The sequence below is a fragment of the Psammomys obesus genome, unplaced genomic scaffold (genome assembly GCF_907164565.1).
Source record: "Psammomys obesus unplaced genomic scaffold, mPsaObe1.curated_primary_1811, whole genome shotgun sequence".
NCBI lineage: Eukaryota > Metazoa > Chordata > Mammalia > Rodentia > Muridae > Psammomys > Psammomys obesus.
In genome coordinates this window covers 13,432,003-13,450,902 of record NW_026596134.1, presented here as the reverse complement: position 1 = coordinate 13,450,902, position 18,900 = coordinate 13,432,003, and the positions used below count along the sequence as shown (strand labels likewise).

The following is an 18,900-nucleotide window of genomic DNA, read 5'->3' as shown; positions in this document are numbered from 1 at the left end:
AGACTATGCAAGCTTTGTTCATTTGGAATCATGTGAGTGGCTTGGATTTCCTTTTGACTTGTTTCCAGCTTTGTTTTGAGTGTAGCAAGGTTTTAACCTTTATCAGCAGAAGAGAGATGATAAATCTGATTTTTCAGCATGCTCATAAAAATATCAAAAGCAACAATAATAAATCTGTTTTCTGAGTGCTTATGATACGTCCATCCCTATTCTAGCACTTAGCAATATTAATTCATGGCAAAGAATTATTACATATGAAGTGTCTATCACAGTGTCCGGCACTGCACATGCGTTTATCAAATGTAATTTTCTTTCAAAAATGGCCCAGCATTCTAATGAGGTCGTTTCTGACATAGTACACAGAAAGCTGCTCATGGGTGGCCAATACCAGGAAAAAAATAAAAATAAAACTGTGAATGACACAGAGAAATCATTGTCTGTGTCCCATGCTTTTCTGATTATTCAGCCTGCGTGCAGAGGTTCCGGCCTCTCATTGACAGCTTCATTAGGTGAGATGTCATTACTGGCGTAGTGAGCATCCTCCCAGCACCAAAGCAACTAACCTTGGCAACCCTGAATCCTTGGTCCTTAATAAGGATTTCATGTTTGACTATAATTTCACCTGGATTCCCCCTCATGCATTTTGAAATAGAATTGCGTGTCTGAGAAGGAAGCACCTGTTAATCCCAAAGATGGGAGGAGAGAGACCACTGACCCAAATCATCATGGGCAAATTAATTAAAGCAAGCAATTAGTTAAAGCAAGCTCCCTCCCTCTAATGCAAGAGGATCCAAGAGGTCAGCCCTGGAAGGATGTGAGAAAAACAAGGTTTTTATAGGTCAGGAGTAGTAGGTTTCCAAATGGAAGATTTGTCAGGCAATATAGGTGGGGTGATAGGAGCAGAACATGAGTTAGTCCTAATGACCTCCTGAAACAAAGACATGACTGCAAGGTGGTGGTAACAAGGCAGTCAGGACAACAATCTTTTGACACAAAGGTAGGGTTGTAAGATGGTTACAAACAACTTTTGAAACAGAGACATGGTTGCCTTTTCCTGGAACAGGCAGTAAAGAGTCATCTGTCATTATGATTACAGGTGGGGCATAGCCCAGTGCTTAAGACACACAGGCTTAATCATAAAAAAGAAATGAGCCTAGTTTTTACTCTTAAGATGGCTTTTAAGCCTAAAATAGAGGCAAGCCAGTTTATCATATCCACGAGTCAAGAGACTTCATCTGAACTCTCCAAGACATTTTTCCCCTTTGTTTATTTTTGTTTGTTTGTTTAATTTTGACATAGTGTCTGGTATAGCCCAGACTAGTATCATATCCACTATGTAACTGAGGTTGACTTTGAACTCCTGCTCTTCTTCCCTTCACCTCCAATGTACTACAATTACCAGCATGTGCTATGTCCAACAGGATTTCTTTTGCTAAAGGATATTTTTCTCCGATGCTGTTCCTAAGGAAAAAATGTTGTATTAAATGCTTAAACTGGCAGCAATACTATAAAACAGACATCATCCTCACAATATGGAAGTTGGTTGAATAAGAAAAGTATTTCCTCTGATCTAAAGCAAAACCTCCCATTAGTATCATTCATCATCTTCATGAAGGATAAAATTAGAAGAGTGAGGCCTCCTGGATGTAGTCACAGCCTCATTATCTAAGTACCAAGCATTAAAAAATAAGTCTGTACCTCTTACTCTCCAAGGTCAATGAAAAGAAAAATGAACAGATCTGCTAAGCCCTACAAAATCCACCTAAAGAAAGCAACATGCACCTTTGGCAGGAAGCTTAAAAGCAATGTATAGAAGGAGATAAAATTAAATTATTTGCTGTATCCCAATACAGAAGGAACTGCGAGTGGGCTGCCAAATAAGAAATGCCCGAAGCTCTTTTGTGCAGGTGAAGCCTGCAAAATTACACATGGGATTTTAAAAGAAAACTCAAAGGTAACATGCAGACCAGAAATGATTTATTCTTTTCAATAAGCCCTTTAGAGAAGAGGAAATAGAATTCAGGCCTGGTTTGTCACAAGAGACTAAGAAAACTCACACCCGCATACTTGCAAAGCGAGAAAAAGAATCACTGGAGAACGGGAAACTGGAAGACAGACGAAGACTTGGAGAGACAGAGGATCCAGGGAGATGCCTCAGGAGCAATTCCTTCTCTGGTTTTCCACCCGACCATTCCTAGCTGCCTGCTCTGCCCATAGCCGCAGGCACACCTGTATACATAGGCCTGTTGTGAAATAAAATCATAACAGGTATTGGACATTTTCTGCCACCACACTCTGGAAAATTAGAAGCCAACAGTGGGTTTCTAGCACCCAATGGAAATGGGATTGTGTTGAGTGGTTTTGGGCGAGTTAGAAGGACACGGGGAAAACAGCTGTGACAGGAAGGGAGGAAGCCTTTGGGCCAGCCAAACTGCTGCAGAATCTTACAGTAAGAATGGAGAGGAGGGTATCCATTTCTTTACCTTAGCCAAGTCAGAGTGCTTGCAAAGGCTGACTCCAAATGAGGAAAGCAGCCAGTACCTCATACAACTGCATGGACAACAGTGCTAGTCACAAAGTAGAGGAGTGAGCACAAGCCAGGCTCAACAGTAGTCAGAAACAAGGAACATTAGCAAAAACAAAGGGCAGACCACACAAATGATCCAGGCTTCCTCCTGTTCTCAACACCTTATGAACCCGAGGTTATTTTAGAGTCTACAGAGAAGGATAGGGAATCCCAATAAGAACTGACGTTGAATTTATCACCATCCAGGTGATACGAGACCAAGAGAGGAATAAAATTGAGTTAGAGAAATAAAAGAATGTGACATTTCTTGCACTCTAGAGTTACAGACTAAAATGACTGAAAATTATACGGCAGCTTGTATAATGTTTCATGCAGAAAGCAACCACCAAAGAAGCAATGGAAAGAGAAGACAGGCTCCAGTCTCACTCACCATTCTCCCTGCTTGTATGGCTCCTTGTGTTGCAAATCTAACTTAGGGCATGATTTTCATACGATTTAAATGTGTTGCCTAAGAATTCACATGTCTGAAGCATGGTCTTCAATGCCGCAATACTTGGGGAAGGTAAGACTTTCAAAAGACATGGTCTAGTTAGAGGTGGTTAGGTCACTGGGAATACTGTCATGGGATCCAGTCATATTCCGGCTTCCTGTATCACCATACGATTTCCCACAATTGTGCTAGCATCTTCCACATGCTTTTACTAGGATCAATACCATGTTCTTGAACCTCAAGAAATATCTAAGACTTTTTCCCTTAAAAGTAGTCCAGTTTCAGGCATTCCATCATAGCAACAGAAAATGAAAACAGGTGTGCACATTCAGGCTAAAGGTCTCAATTGTGCTCTCCTAGAGATGTGCTTTGAAGACAAATTACTGATGCCCAGTCTCCAGGTGGAATTACAGATTGGTATGTTTACTCATACTTTTAGTCTCTGTGTAATTTTTATATGTTGCATGCTATAACATGTTGACGTTATGCAAGCAAGAGCCTGTCTTTTAGGTCCCAAACTCCAAAAGGCAGTGTATGTGACAGGATAACTGGCAGGCAGATCAAAGCTCACTCTCACCATTTCTCAGGAACCTGTGAAATGAGTGTCTGTAGTCCATGTAGTTCCCTTCCCTATTGACTGCTACCAAAGCTCTCCCTAACCTCCAGTTTATAATATGTCCGTTCCTCAACCCTGTAACTACAAGTTTGTTTGTTTCTTTATAACTCACATGTTTTTTTTTCCTTGTTCCTGCTCATCTCTCTGCTCCCAGGTGAGAAAGCCCTGGACTTTTGCCAGTCTATCCCTCTCCACCCTGTCATAGAGAGGCATCGACAGCTATTTTGGACTTCTCCAAAGGCCTTTGGCGATGCTGTCTTTCATATATAAATAGAAACCTTCTTATCACCCATGGAAGTTTGGTGGCTTCTATGCACTCTTTATTATACCTTATCAGAGATGAACAGAAGTTAGTAGGAAATCACAGTATGTCTGCTAACTGGTCCAGAGTAGATTTAGCATTCTAGTTGATCTTGGAGGATGAGTAGACACTTGCTGAGTAGATACAAGACATATTTACAAGACATATTTAGATGAAAATAAGTAGACACTTGCTGAGTGGATACAAGACATATTTACAGGACATATTTAGATGAAAATAATGTTTACAGAAGGTGAGACATGTGAAATAACCGAAATGGAGTCTCGGGTGGGGCAGGACGCTAACATGGCTGAGGTACAGGGACGGCTGAATAAGAAGAGAAAACAGAAGGAAAGGGCAGCAGGCAACTCAGTATCATCTTACAAACACACCCTGGATGATGAGCATCCTTGTATTGCCACAGGCAATGAACAAACAGACAAAGGTGTATTTAAACACAGGAGGAACACAGATGCATTAAGTAGATAATTAATAAAAAATGTAGAGTCAAGAAGATGGACAAGACACTTACAGTGAGAAATAAAAACAGTTAAGAGATTGTTGCAACAATAAAATGCCTTTATGATGATGTCTTTGCGTTACCCTGGTGTAATGCAAAGGAAGCATGCTATAAAGTATAATGTTAAGGAAGCATAGGAAACAGTAACCCATTCCACTATGGTCTGAGTGTGAAATATCCCTCAAAGCATCATGGGCTTGCCTACTTAGTCTCCAGGTAGTGGCTCATCTTTGTAGACTGTGTAAATGTTAGTAGGTAGAGTCGAGCTGAAGGAAGTGAGGCACTCGTGGTGGGTCCTTGTGCAACATAACATCTCTGACTTCTTCCCATTACACTTTCTTTAGTGCCTGATCCTAGAAAATATGAGGAGCCTTTGTCACACATTCGTGCCACCATGAACTGTTTTCCATCTTTCCTACTATAAGCAAAAATGATTCCTTCATTCTTTAAATTGCTCTGATAGGTATTTGTTCAAAACAATAAGGAATTTCACCAATAAATACATTAATTTAGTCAACAAATTGGCAATGGAAACTCTTTGCAGGTTATGTATCATATGTTGACAAAGGAGCAGGAGAGAAACAAATGTGGGAAGTATTAGACGAAAGAGAAAGGAATCTAGTCTTCTTGTAAGGGAAACTGTGATATCCCCTCCCCCCCCCAAAAAAAAAGGATGTTCACTCCATACTGAAAGAAAGCTAAGTTTAGGAAGGAAGATATTGCTTGAGGGTACACTGGGCCTATCATGTTGATCCAAGACTGTTCATACAGGTCTAAACCTGTGGAAATGTTTCAAGAGTAATATTATAAACTTAAGAGTACTCAAATTTTTACTAATAGTATATCATTTGACTTTAACATCTATTTTGTAATTTAGGTTAGGCTGTGATTTGCTATCTCCTTTTCACAGGGCACAGAGACCCTTCAGTGGGAAGGAAGAACTTGATCATTCACATCATTCTTGAAATGGTAAGGCTTGTATTATTCGACATGGAATGATGCTACCATAGGCAGACCCAAAATCTCATTTTCAACTTTCTGAATCGTTGACGATCTTGGGAAACATCAGAAATGATTGTATACTTAAAACCATATGCAGTCCCAGTTTAACAATTGTTGCTTTTACTGTGGATTTTGACACTGCGGACTTGTTTGCTGGGCTTCCTCAAGCACCAGGTGTAGATAGAAGTTTTCTTATTACAAGGCTTTTCTTCCATAAGATGCACTGCACGCCTTCTCTGCCAGAATCCTTCCTGATGGGAGCCAAGCCTGGTAAAGAGCAGCTTACAGATCTCCAGCAAAATCAAGTGACATTTATACCCACAGTTGAGCAGTCTGCTCTAGTCTCACTCACTCTCATGGTGCCGACCTAGTCATTCACTTGACTTGAAAAAAAAAATGTAATTTCTTTTCAAATATTCCCAGAGCCATCTCTGGGAGCAGGCAATGTATCTATAAAAAATGTTTACTCACCCCATCTCTTCTTTAAGAGCTACAAATATATATGTCAACATCTTGCCATGTATTTTGGCTCCTTCAATCATACAGTGAAGCTGTATAAATAACAAAGGCCTCCATGGTACCCTTCTATGCATTGGGGAGAATGCTGACTATCTTTGATACCTACTGAGTACATGCTTCAGTGTGCCAAGCACTATGTCACATGGTTTCCTGATATTATTTCATGGAACTGTGGTGGTTTGAATGAGAATTGTCCCCCATGGCCTGAGCATTAAACACTTGACCTCCAGTTGGAGGCATCATTTAGGGAGATTTAGGAGGTGTGGCCTTGCTAGAGGAAGGTAGGCTTTGAGAATATGTATCTTTACCCTACTTTTAGTTTGCTTTCTTCGTTTCTCTGCCTCATTCGTGTAGTTGAGATGTGAACTCTCAGAGTTCTGTTCTGGCCACCATGCCTGCCACTTCCTGCCATGCCACTCCAACAGGATGGAATCCTGTCCACGCAGAGCAGTAAGGCCAAGCACACTCTTCCTTTGTGCAATTTGCTTTGGTTATGATGTTCTATCAGGAAATAAACTGACACAAACTTCCAACAACACTGAGTATCTTTTGTGCTCCAGTGTTTAACAGCTTCATATACGTGCTCACACTGTATGCACTATTTGCAAATTATTTTGAAATAAAGTGAAAGACTTCGAAGAGTAGAAGGTGACCATTTTGTGACTGTGTGTTCATTGGTTGATAGATTTTATTATTTGCCCGCAAATATGGTTCTCGTCAGGGAGTCTAAACTAAGCATCAATAATGTTGTTGTGGTAAGAAAAAAAAACTTGCAAAGCAATACAGAAAGAAAGTGTGGATTCAAAGGGCAAGTGAGTTATCTAAGTGTCTGGGAAAGCAGGGCTGAAGCCTGAAAGGGACAAAGTTACCCAGAGGAAGTTCAAAAGCAGCTAGATCTGCTTAAAGCTTCATGGAAGTGGAAGAAATTACCAGTGACCACAGTTGTCTTGTTTCTTGGCTAATGCTGCCTTCCCTGTGCCAGCATGTCCTCTGGAGATCGATAACTCCTTAACTGTTGTTCTCACATAATTGAAAAACTATAGGGGAACTTTTGGCCCACCTTTAAGGACGAGTCATGACTTGACAGCTCTATAGAGGGAGAACTTGAATTTCCTCCAAAAAGTGCTGGCGCTGACACCCAGCTGCATAGAGCAAGCCTCTTGGTAAAAACTCAATAGCTTCTTTGCTATACTTCATGAAAGAGGAAAGTGCACACTCTTTCTGACAGTTACTTAACCTCTTCAGGCAGAGTTGCCTCATCAGTAAAACAGGAATGTCCTCTGTCTCTCAGAGGTGTTGTGAGGAGAAACTAAAGTAATCTAAGCTTCAGGGCTTGCAGGTGAGGGGGATTTCTGGCTTCACACTATCAGTTTGCAGAGAGATGGAGGTGATTCCTGAGATTAAAACGTGGGACTCTGTTTAACTCAGAATTATCAGAATCTACACTGGGATTTCTCTCCCTCTGCATCATTGATGTTTTAAGCTAGATAACTCTTTGCAATGGGGAAGGTGAGTCAGTTAGGAGGGATGCTTCCTGTGAACTGCTGGATTTTTAGCAACCTCCTTAGCCTCTGCACACTACATTCTATAAACATCTCTTCATTGGTGACAACCTGGCGTGTCCAAATATTTCTAAGTGATCACTGGGGGCAGATGATAGAGCTAAAATTGTCTCCACTTTACCTAAGTTATCATAGAGTGAGAAGTCTTAGTCCTTCTGGCTTTCAATTCAAATGTTAACACGTGGGCATTTTGTGAAGTCTCAATGAATAGCAGCTAAGTGTGAACAAGAATAAAGGAACAAATGTGTATATAATTGGAAAATATATAGACTGTCTTATCAAAACCAACTAGTGAAGTTAGTAATATTTTGAGAAGCTAAAACCTGTCTCCCTCCTGAAAGAAAGAAGTAAATTGTTTCAAGAGATAGACATTTCCAGGACAGAGTCAAAGCTCACTGTGATGACAAGGGGGAAATAATTAGTCTAATTAGACTATGTTCTCATCAGAGCAGACACTTATCTTTATCATTTATCTTTATCACCTCAGTACCATTGAACATCTGATAAATGTCTTACACTAATAAAGAAATATCAGGAAAGTTGTATAAGAGGTTCATTCTACTATTAGAGAAGTGGGTGGAGTCAAAGGGGCTGTTGCAGGCAGAGAGAATGATGTTCACAGAGGTGGAAGTGGAGGAAGATCCTTAAATTTGCCTGCATAATTGCATAGAATCTATATCGCAGGTATAAATAAAGCTGCTGGATACCACTAAGAATGGATGCCTTCAGTCTTCGAATACATTAAATGCTGAAAGATACTCATTTTCCATCAGGAAGAAAATCAACGTAACTAAGTAGAACATTTGCTCATTTTAATGGATGTGATGAAATCATGAATTCTAGAATAAGGGATTCTGCCCAAAGCACAAAAGAAGCACTTAGCAGGCAGGAAACTGACAGTTTCCCTCACACATTAAAGGAAACAAAGAATAAACCTGTAAATAAGGGTCACCAGTTTAAGACGAGCACAGCCATTGACAGCATTGTGGCGTCACTGTGAATAAGATTTCAACCTCACTCTACTACACAGCAAACATGCCACTGACCTCAGGCAACTTACCTTCTCCCTCTCTGATGCCTCTCCCTTGTGTGTCTGTGGGAGTGAGTCTATCTTCCAGATCTCCCTTCAGCACTGCTTAGAGGAAAAGACGGAGGAGAAAAAAGCCATGGATGAGAGAAAGGAGGGAGAGAACTGTTTGAAAAATCAAAACTGAGGGAGGGAGGGTGGGATTGGGAGGGAATGAGGGAGGGGCCTACAGCTGGGGTACAAAGTAAATACAATGTAATTAATATATATAAAAAAATTAAAAATTAATAAATAATAGAAACACTGGGAAAAAAAAAGAAAAATCAAGGTTGCCAGTTGATTGTGTGTGTGTGTTTGTGTGTGTGGGTATGTGTGTGTGTGTGTGTGTGTGTGTGTGTGTGTGTGTGTGCTGAGGTCATGGCTCTTTGGGAATGAAGCCACTTCTTCCTGTACAAATAAAAACTCTTGCCTTTCTATCTATTACATCTCTTTACCACCTCATTCCCCTCCATCTTTAGAATGGATAATGTGTACATAACTCAACCAATTATGAGTTTGGGCATTTTGTAAAGATATGACCCACTGGTGTAAACAAGGGTCCAAAACTGTACACTTTTTATTAGAATAACTTGTAAGATACCAAGGATAGCATTTATCTGTGACTACTGGAGGGGAATGCTCACACCAACACAGCAACCCTCAGCGTGTCCAGTATTGTATCCACATTTTCAGTAATGATTATAATAGCACCACCAAGTAACTGTTAACACCTATTTTACAAATGAAAAAAATTGAGAACTGAACCGTGCATTCATTTGCCCAATGCCATCAGCTGCTGAGTGTAAAGTAGGGATTCAGTCTCTTGTTTGTAGGTAGGTATCCACAGGGCTATCGAATCCTTTCAGAATACAGTGCAAGTATTTCCTCCATTTTATCCTAAAGAGCCCACTCTGTGTTTCTACAGATTGGGAAGGTGTATTCTTACGCAACCACAGTGTAAAAAAGAATGTTTACCTCTGTGACAGCTCTCATACCACTTTCATCAAATATGCCAATAACATCTTTTAGTTGGTGGTGGTTTTGTTGTTGTTTGTTGTTGTTTTTAGAGACAGGGTTTCTTTATGTAGCCTTGGCTGTCCTGGACTTGCTTTGTAGACCAGGCTGACCTCAAACTCAGAGAGATCCACCTGCCTCTGTTTCCCTGAGTGCTGGGATTAAAGGCTTGTGCCACCATTTCCAGCTGCCAGTAACATCTTTTATGAAAAAAAAAAAATGGGGACCGGAAAGATAAAATAGCTCAGCAGTTAGGAGTGCTTATTGCTTTGCAGAGGACCCAGATTTGATCCCCAGTAGCTGCATGGCAGCTCACCATCTGTAACTGCAGTTCTTTGGGTTCTGATTCCTTCTTCTGGCTTCTGGGGCACCCCTTGTACTTAGCGCACAGATATACATGCAGGCAAAACATCCACACACATAAAAACAAGTAAATTTTAAAAATTTCCCAGAATCTGATTTAAGGTTGAATAGCAAATTTAATTATTATGTCTTTCCATCTGTTTTTCTTTTTCTGTATTATTACTATTATTATTACTATTATTATTTCACAGTTTATTCACTTTGTAAACCAGTCGTATCCTCCTCCCTCTTCTCCTCCTTGTCCTACTCTCCCTCCCTCTTCCTCCCCTATCCCTCTCCCCTAGTCCACTGATAAGGGAAATCCTCCTCTACTATCTGACCCTAACCTATCAGGTCCCATCAGGACTGCCTGGATCCTATTCTTCTGTGGGCTGGCTAGGTCGCCCCATTCGAGAGAAGCAATCAAGGGCAGGCAACTGAGTTTATGCCAGAGACTGTCTCTTCTCTTACTAGGGAACCCAAATGGAAACTAAGCGTCTATGGGCAATATCCGAGCAGAAGGTCTATGTCTTCTCTATGTATGGTCTTTGGTTGATGCATCTGCCTCTTCAGTCCTCCCTGGGCCCTGCTTTTTTTGGCTTCATTGGTCTCCTTGTGGGGCTCCTGTCCCTTCTGGGTCCTTCTATATCCCCCTTCTTCCATAATATTCCTTGCACTCTGTCCAAAGTTTTTAAATACTTGCAGTTAAGACTAGTTGTGTTGGTACAGTGAAAGTATACTGGTCTCATGAAGTGGGTTTATCTTTTAGGCCCAGGTTAGCACAATGGCTATGCCCATACTGTTATCATGGTCCTGTATTTACTTTTTCTCAGTGAGAGAAAATTTATATTCTCCGTTAAAGTAAGACCTTGTATATTTTATATGATTATGCTCATGAGTGAGAAAATAGCTAAGCAGGGAGATCTCCTAAGCAAGGAGGTCTACTAAGGTTTTAGCTAGGAAAGTTTTGGAGACTGGAAGGCAAATGGGCTGAATGTACAAAAAAAATATATTGAGAACATTTGTCTTAATTTTGGGTTTCTATTGCTGTGATAAAACACTATGAGCAAAAGCAACCTGAGAAGGAAAGGGCTTATTTTATTGTGTACTTCCAGGTAACAGCCTACAACTAAAGGATGTCTGGGCAGGAACTTAAGACAGAAACCTGGAGGCAGGGACTGAAGCAGAGGCCATGGAACAATGGTGCTCTTCATAGCTGGCTCAGCATGCTTTCTTATACAGCCCAGGCTACTTGTCCAGTGATGGTATCACCCACAGCTATCTGAACCCTCCCACACCAATCATTAATCAAGATAATGTCACACAGACTTGCATACAGGCAAATTTATGCAGGCATTTTCTCAGTTAAGATTCCTACTTCCCAGATATGTTCACGTTTGTGTCAAGTAGACAAAAATAAATCAATCAACACAACATGGGTTTCTACTGCCAGAAAAAGGAGCACGATTGTGAAACTGAGAAAAACAAAATATGGATTTTCTACTAGATATGCTGCTAGAACCTAGAACCGATGACACCCCAATGACAATGAGCATACTATGTCTGAGACCATGACTTCTAAATATTATTGCCCACTGAAAGGAACTATAATGTTTCAGAAATGGCTGACTTTGAGACTGAGCTGATGGAAGCACAAAATAGAACTAGAACCCCTAGGTAAACTCCATGAAAGAAAGACGTGATCAAATTAGCAACATCAAAGACACATGAGCCAGATTCCTTTCAGGGAATACAGTAAGAAGCATGTAGGACTCATATGTATAAAAATGTCATGCGCATGTGGAGTTGTGGCAGAGGAAGAAATTGACGTAACAAATGTTACCAATAATGAGAATTTTAAAAACAGAACATGTCAGAGTAAAATACTGACTTTTTGAACTTTTTATCAAAATACTAAAATTAAAAAATTTTTAATTACTACTAAATTAAAGATGGTGACATATTTTCAGAGATAAAGTTTATCTGAAGGGATCTGTGGTCCTTTCTATAGGCATCACATTTCTATATAAGTTATAGAAAAGGTTTTAATTGGTTTAAGAAAATATATTTTAATATTAACAAAAAAAATAGGCAGAGCTCATAATGACCTTCAAACTTTCTGTATTAAAAGGCATATGGAGTATAAAAATTTGCTTAAAACTATGGAAAAGTCATAAGAATATAAAAGTCATTTTATTTTTAAAACCAGGACTTACTGCTTTGTTGTTGTTCTCTGTGTATATTTGTACATAACATCATGGAGGGACTCACAGAAGAGGGTTTCAAATCACCCAGAACTGGAGTTGTAGACAGCTGTAACCCACCTGATGCTTTTGATGTGGGTGCCAGGAATGAAACTGAGGTCTCCTCTGCAAAAGCAGCAAGAGCTTCTTAACAACTGAGCCATCTCTCCAAGCCTAAAGTCATTTCTTTCTAGCTATCTGTGACATTTTTATGATGATTAACCTTCATTTTCAACCTGTTAGGATTTGAGGTCACTTAAGTGATAGAGTCACATTTGTAGAAACGTCTGTAAGGGCCTCTGCAGAAAGGATTGAAGATGGGATAACGATTGTCTTGAATGTAGATGGCTCCACTCCATGATTTGGTAGCCCAGAAAAACAATTCCCCTTCTATGTTTTCTATTTAGCCAAGAATCAAACAGCTTTCTCACCATCACACTATAAACTGCCGTGCTATGTTGAACTAAGCCTTCTGAAACTATGAACCCAAATAAATCAGTTCCGCCTTCACTTTTTTGACATCATGGATTTTGGTTGTAGCTATAAAAACATAAATAACATGAGAAAACTAACTTGAGAGTGGGGATATTGCTCTAACTTTGATTATAAGATTCTTCGGCCTTTGGAACTGGTTTGTGGGAAGAATTTGATGGAATTTCATCATGTAAACTGAGGAAGCCCCAGACTGTTCCATACAGACCTTGCTGGGTGATTCTAAGTGAATGCTCAGAAGCTCAGAATGCTGAACACAGACAGTAAGGGCCTGTTTATGAGGTTTCAGATGGGTGTAGGTATTCTATTGGGAGTTAAACTCAACCCATTCATGTTCCACCCACAAATTTGCCTACCTTAAGTGTGTGTTCTGAAATTTTGTGAGATGCTGAGTTTAAAAATAGGAAACTAATAAAATAGGCAGGAGCTATTTCAAGACAGCAAACACTTGCTGCTAATTACATTTGGTCCAGTGTAAAGTAAGAACCAGGAGCAAAAAGCAGAATAGACGGATTTGAAACTAGGGGAGGGAACAAGGTGAAAATAATAGGAAAGGAAAATGTGATTGTTACTGAGATTAGCACCATTAAAGAGAAGTTAAGTACCTGACACCCAACCCATGTGGAACTGGCTATACTCTACACTGTAAATTCCAAAATATAAAACCGTAAATACATCTGAAAACCTTTCCCTAAAAAAAGAGAGAACCAACAAAGCATCCTGCCCTCACTAGGGAAATATTTCTCTGAAGTTGCTGCAGCCATGATCCAAAGGGGTCCCTCTATTGCCCAAGCTAGTGTCAAATCTTATAATACTAGTACTGTTCTGGTTTTACAGGCATTCAAGATAGAAGAGCTACAGGGTCATGACAGCTTTCTTTAATACTTTTAAGGAGAGTCTTGGAGAACAGAGAATGTGTAGCATGGTCTGGTTTGCTGCAGGGAGCTCTTAAAAGAGGGGTGCATTAAGCTATTAGGATGAAGCCTAAACTGCAATATAAACCTCAGATATTGGAGGTGCCAGGGACATAAAGTGCCAGCTGAGGAAAACTTCAGGCATCAGATGGAATCATCCCAGGAGAGATACCATATGGGCCATGAGTGGTGAGTTCACTGTACTGGGTCTCTTCATGTTTGTTGAGCCTATCTGCCCTTAATTCCAGGAATGGAGCTAGAGGATTTAACATTTGAACTTTTGTGTGTCTCTCTTGTTTTGGTTACATCATTTCTGGCTATTCTGTTTTTCTCCTTTGAAATGGTGATATTACTCTGTATCATTGTACCTTGGAAGCACTCAACTTGTTTTTTGGTTGACAGGGACCCATATCAAAGAGTTAGCTTGATTTTCCATGGACTTAGACATTTGAACAATATTGGAACCATTAAGACATTGGAGACTTGTTGGGATGAGCTGAGTGCATTTTACATTACGAAATAGACATAAGCCCTTTCAAAAGCCAGGGATAGAATACATATTTCAAAATTATGTTTGGGTGTATTTGTGATAGTTAATCTTCATTTTCATGACTGAAACTAGGATCATGCTATTGAGTATGTAGGACGATTTCCAGAGATTAACTTAATTGGTTAGACCCTCCTGCCACAAATGGAGCTGGCATCATCTGGTGGACTGTGAGCCTAAAGGAACAAAAGGGAAAGGGGGAAAGCAAAGCACGAGAGTTCCCTTTCTTTGCTTCCTGGTTCACCAGGAAATCAACAGTTCTCCTCCACCACATGCTCCAATCACCATTATCGAAGGAGCCCTGCTACAATACACTGAACCACCTAAAACTGTGAGCCAACATAAATCTCTCATTCCTTTGGGATGCCTTGCTTGGGTAATTTGGTCCTAGCAACAGAGAGCTAAATAAAAAAACTTTAAGCATAGATAATGGCTAGAAATATGCAAGCAAATTATAATGCACGGTCTAGAACACCACTTTCTTAACAGCTAGGCACTATATAGCAATGGTAGGAAATTAAAGAATACAAGAGGGATGTGGTTATGGCACCTTCTTTCAGAAACTTGCCATAGAGCAGACCTGTTGGGAAACTCAGCAAGGAAAATCATGTCTATAGAGCAGTTTCTCAACTTTAGAACTACTGATATTTTGCATTGGGTAATAGTTAGTTGTGGGGAGCTCTGCCACACTCACTGCAGGGTGTCTAATCCCACTCTAGCTGTTTTAAATTCCATTAAAAAGCCCTTCAATAGATGATAAGAAATATCTGCAGATGTTGCTGAATATACCCTGGTGGGCACGGGGAATGTGAGTCTTTGTCCAGTGCAGTAGAAGTAACCCTTTCCTTGCTTTACCCTTTCTGAGGGATGTGTCCATCCTCAACTTCTACAATGTTCTCCTATGAGCTTCTAAAACACTTTAGATACCACGTATATAAAACAATCTACACAAAAGTAAGAGGCCTTAGAACTTTTGGTTAGAGTTATTATTGATAGGTTCTTCTTATCAGAAACCTGAGAGAGGGGAATGTTATAAATAACAACAAAACCTACCCATGCTTGCAAAGCATTTGGCATTAAAATGATTCCCCGTGCTTTTCTGCAAGTTCTCTCAGTCAGCCATCAAAAAAGTTCTAAAGGCCCCATTTTGAAGGATGTAAAGTTCCTCACATTTAAGAATACAAAGAAAGACTTATAAGTAGATATTAGATGTATAATATAGGATAAACATACTAAAATCTGTACACCTAAAGAAGCTAAGAAATAAGAAGGACCCTGGGTAAGATGCTCAATCCTCATTCAGAAAGGCAAATGGGATGGACATAGGAAGAAGAAGAAAACAGGGAGCAGGACAAGATCTTACCACAGAGGACCTCTGAAAGACTATTTAGCAGGGTATCAAAGCAGATGCTGAGGTTCATAGCCAAACTTTGGGCAGAGTGTAGGGAATCTTATGAAAGAAGGGGGAGACAGAAAGACCTGGAGGGGACAGGAGATCCACAAGGAGAGCAACAGAACCAAAAAATCTGGGCCCAGAAACCAAGGAACATTCATGAAGATAACCTAGAACCCCTGCATGGATGTAACCCATGGCAGCTCAGTGTCCAAGTAGGATCCTTAGTAAGGAGATCAGGGGCTGTCTCTGATGTGAACTCAGTGGCTGGCTCTTTGATCAACTTTCCCTTGTGTGTGTGGGGGGGCAGCCTTACCAGGCCACAGACGAAGACAATCAGCCAATCCTGATGAGACCTGATAGGCTAGGGTCAGATGGAAGGGGAGGAGGACCTCCCCTATCAGTGAACTAGGGAAGGGGCATGGGAGGAGAAGAGAGAGGAAGGGTGGGGTTGGGAGGGGATGAAGGAGGGGACTACTGCTGGAATACAAAGTGAATAAATTATAATAAATAAAAAATAAATATTTTTTAAAAAATAAATATTTTTTTAAAAGATTGTACAGCCAACAGGAAACAAAACAAGGATTTGACTAGATCTTTGCTCCCAAATTCAGTATTCTTTCCACTGTCCTGAGCTGCCAATGGCAGGTGGTTATTTTTGTAGCAGGCATTGAAGACCTTACTCTTGCTCACTCTAGTAGCCTCATTGACAGAGAAGCTAGAAGTTTTTCATTGGGGCCTTTTCTGGAGAGTCTAACCCCTTCTCTCACCAGAAAAAGGAGGCCAGGTTAGAAAGACACAACTTTACAGAAAACGCTGCTTTCCCTATTCTTCCAAATGATTATCACTTCATACTCTGGCCTGTATTCTTTGCACACACACACACAACCCAATCACACATTACTCTCTGTGTGCTTCTTTAGCCAGTGTGTACCAACAGCAAGGATTAAATCGTGTGTCCCCACCTCCTTTATGGGTTTGTCTCTGACTTTGGTCTGCCTCTGTTGGGTTTCTCTAGCTTACTCTATAAAAAACGAGTTGTCAGCACCTGAGTTGGTGTGATGGCTAAGCTTACACCATCAGCTCTCTGGTTACCAGTTATAAAGGGAAGGTTATATACATGTGTGTGAGAGAGAGAGAGTGTGTGTTTTGAGTTTGCTGTACTGTGATAGAGGTTCTGTATTGCTTGGACAGGAGCCTCATTCCTGTCTGCATGCTTTATTTCCTGCTTTGTGGTGGTATTTAGAAAGTCTGTTTGGCTAACAGGTTTATCCCTCTGCCGTGGTATTTGAGTGGTACTGGCTGAGCTGTTACTGCCTGTCAAACCTCCCACCTTACTCCCTCCACCCCCAGTAAATCAAGTGATGTGATAAGCAAGCGGAGTGCTAACTGAGTTCTCGGCCCACAAATGTCTTTGTGAAAAATGGCAGGCAGGTTTCTTCAATTTAGACAAGCATGTGATGGCTGTAATAGTGGATTTAGCACAAATGCACAGAATTTCAGAATGTCACATGAACATCTAATTCTTATCCGGAAGGCACTTTGGGGGGATTTGCTCTTCTCTTTTCAGCTCTTTAGAAGAATATGTGGTGGGCTGGACAAAACCTGCTCGACAAAATAGGATGTAATTCAATAGTGACTCGAAGCAAGCCTGGCCAGCACAACACACAGAATAATCAGATAACCAGTTAGCAAGCAGGAACTTCAGGGGAGCTAAGATTTACTGCGTGGCACAGGTCTTCCACACAGCACTATGAAGAGGAACAATGCCACCACGACCTTGTTCTGAAGATGAAAAATGTAGCTTCCAGTATTGTGCCAAACTCATAATAACTAGTTCTCCTCGTTACTTTTAACGTTCCCTTCCAGGCTCTACACAAGGGAAGACTCTTTTAATTAAGTCCTGGACTGATCCTTAGAGCGATTGGTTCAAGCGTGAAAATGGGAATCAAGTTCAGCCAATCGGAGCTCTTTACACAAAATATGTACATTAAGTTGAAAGGGAAAGCGTCTTAAAACCGTAAGAGCTAGAAAGAAAGAAGGCTGGAGTTATTAGCAAAATTACTTATGATATGGGAAAATCTCAGTCACTGCCCACATCCCTTTGACTCTCTCCGATTCTGTAATGCTTTCCCAATAAAGCTTCCAGTTATCAATTTTGCTGAGCTATTTGTTGTTTTCTGTCATACGCTTTGAAAAGAGAGAGCTGATCCTTAAAAAGACACTCTTGCTGTACTCCAGGCATGGAGTGAATGTCATTCACGCTGTAGAGTAGGGGATGGCAGAGGGGCTCAGAAATGGATGCGGAATAGGATCACACAGCTAGACAAGGAGGCTCTAAGGGAATGGCATCCTTTAATCTAGAAAAGAGAGAACAGAGATGCGGCGGGTGGGGGAGATTTTGTGTGACTTGGAAGATAATGTGATTCTGCTTTCTTTGTTATTGACATCTAAAGGGTGCAAGATTTTAGGGAATAAGCACAGTTCTGCTTTGATAGATGTTTGTGTGAGAAATCTAAAGGATGTCTTTAGGACATTTTTGTGCTTACCTGACACCAATGACCATGCTGAATCCTAGGTTATATACAAACATATATATATATATATATATATATATACATATGTATATATATATACATATATATGTGTGTGTATATATATATATATACACACACATGCACATGTGCAAACAAATACACACAAAGAGAGACAGAGAGACAGAGATTCAGAGAGAGAGACACACACACAGACAGAAGGACAAAAAGAGACTGAGATAAGAACAAAAAGAATTTTCAGTAATGCTTCAAACTTTATGGCTTTAGTTCGAAGCTTGACGGCACAAAATTAAATGGAAAAAGGAAGACAAGATTCTAAAATAAAATAGGTTAAAGAAATGAAGCAATTTTTTTAAAATAAATTAATACAAGTATAAAAACTGAGAAGTGTTCCCCTGGACATGGGCAAAGAGACAACTTGCTGGTGGTGTCGTTCTTTTATCAGTCAGGGACAGAGCAGATGGCTGTCTTTTGTTCATGCTAGATTGATGCCCGGCTTGGAGGTCCAAGTGTCCTATGCCTAAGGATTCTTAAAAGTCAACTTATGCTTTGTTTTTATTGTTGATGTGGTTGGTTTGCTTGCTTCTGAGTGTTTTATTTTGGGGAGGTGTTTGCAAAGGTGAGGTGTGGATATGAGGGGACAGGGCCATGAGTGGGACTGGGGTGCATGATGTGAAACCCACAAAGAATCAGTAAAAAGTATTTTGAAATCTGATAATCTGGATCATCTGGTAGAACATCGATGGCATTACAGAGCCCAGGGTTTAACCTTCAACAGAGCATACACCAGATATGGT

The 18,900-nt window shown here is 40.4% G+C and overlaps 1 non-coding gene across 1 annotated transcript; it reads left to right on the top strand.

The window, feature by feature from the left end:
* Nucleotides 1–18,493: 18,493 nt before the first annotated feature.
* On the top strand, nt 18,494–18,637 carry LOC129666255 (small nucleolar RNA SNORA48). Its single transcript, XR_008718541.1, has one exon. It is a non-coding gene; the product is annotated as a small nucleolar RNA SNORA48 (small nucleolar RNA).
* The last annotated feature ends 263 nt before the right edge of the window (nt 18,638–18,900 follow it).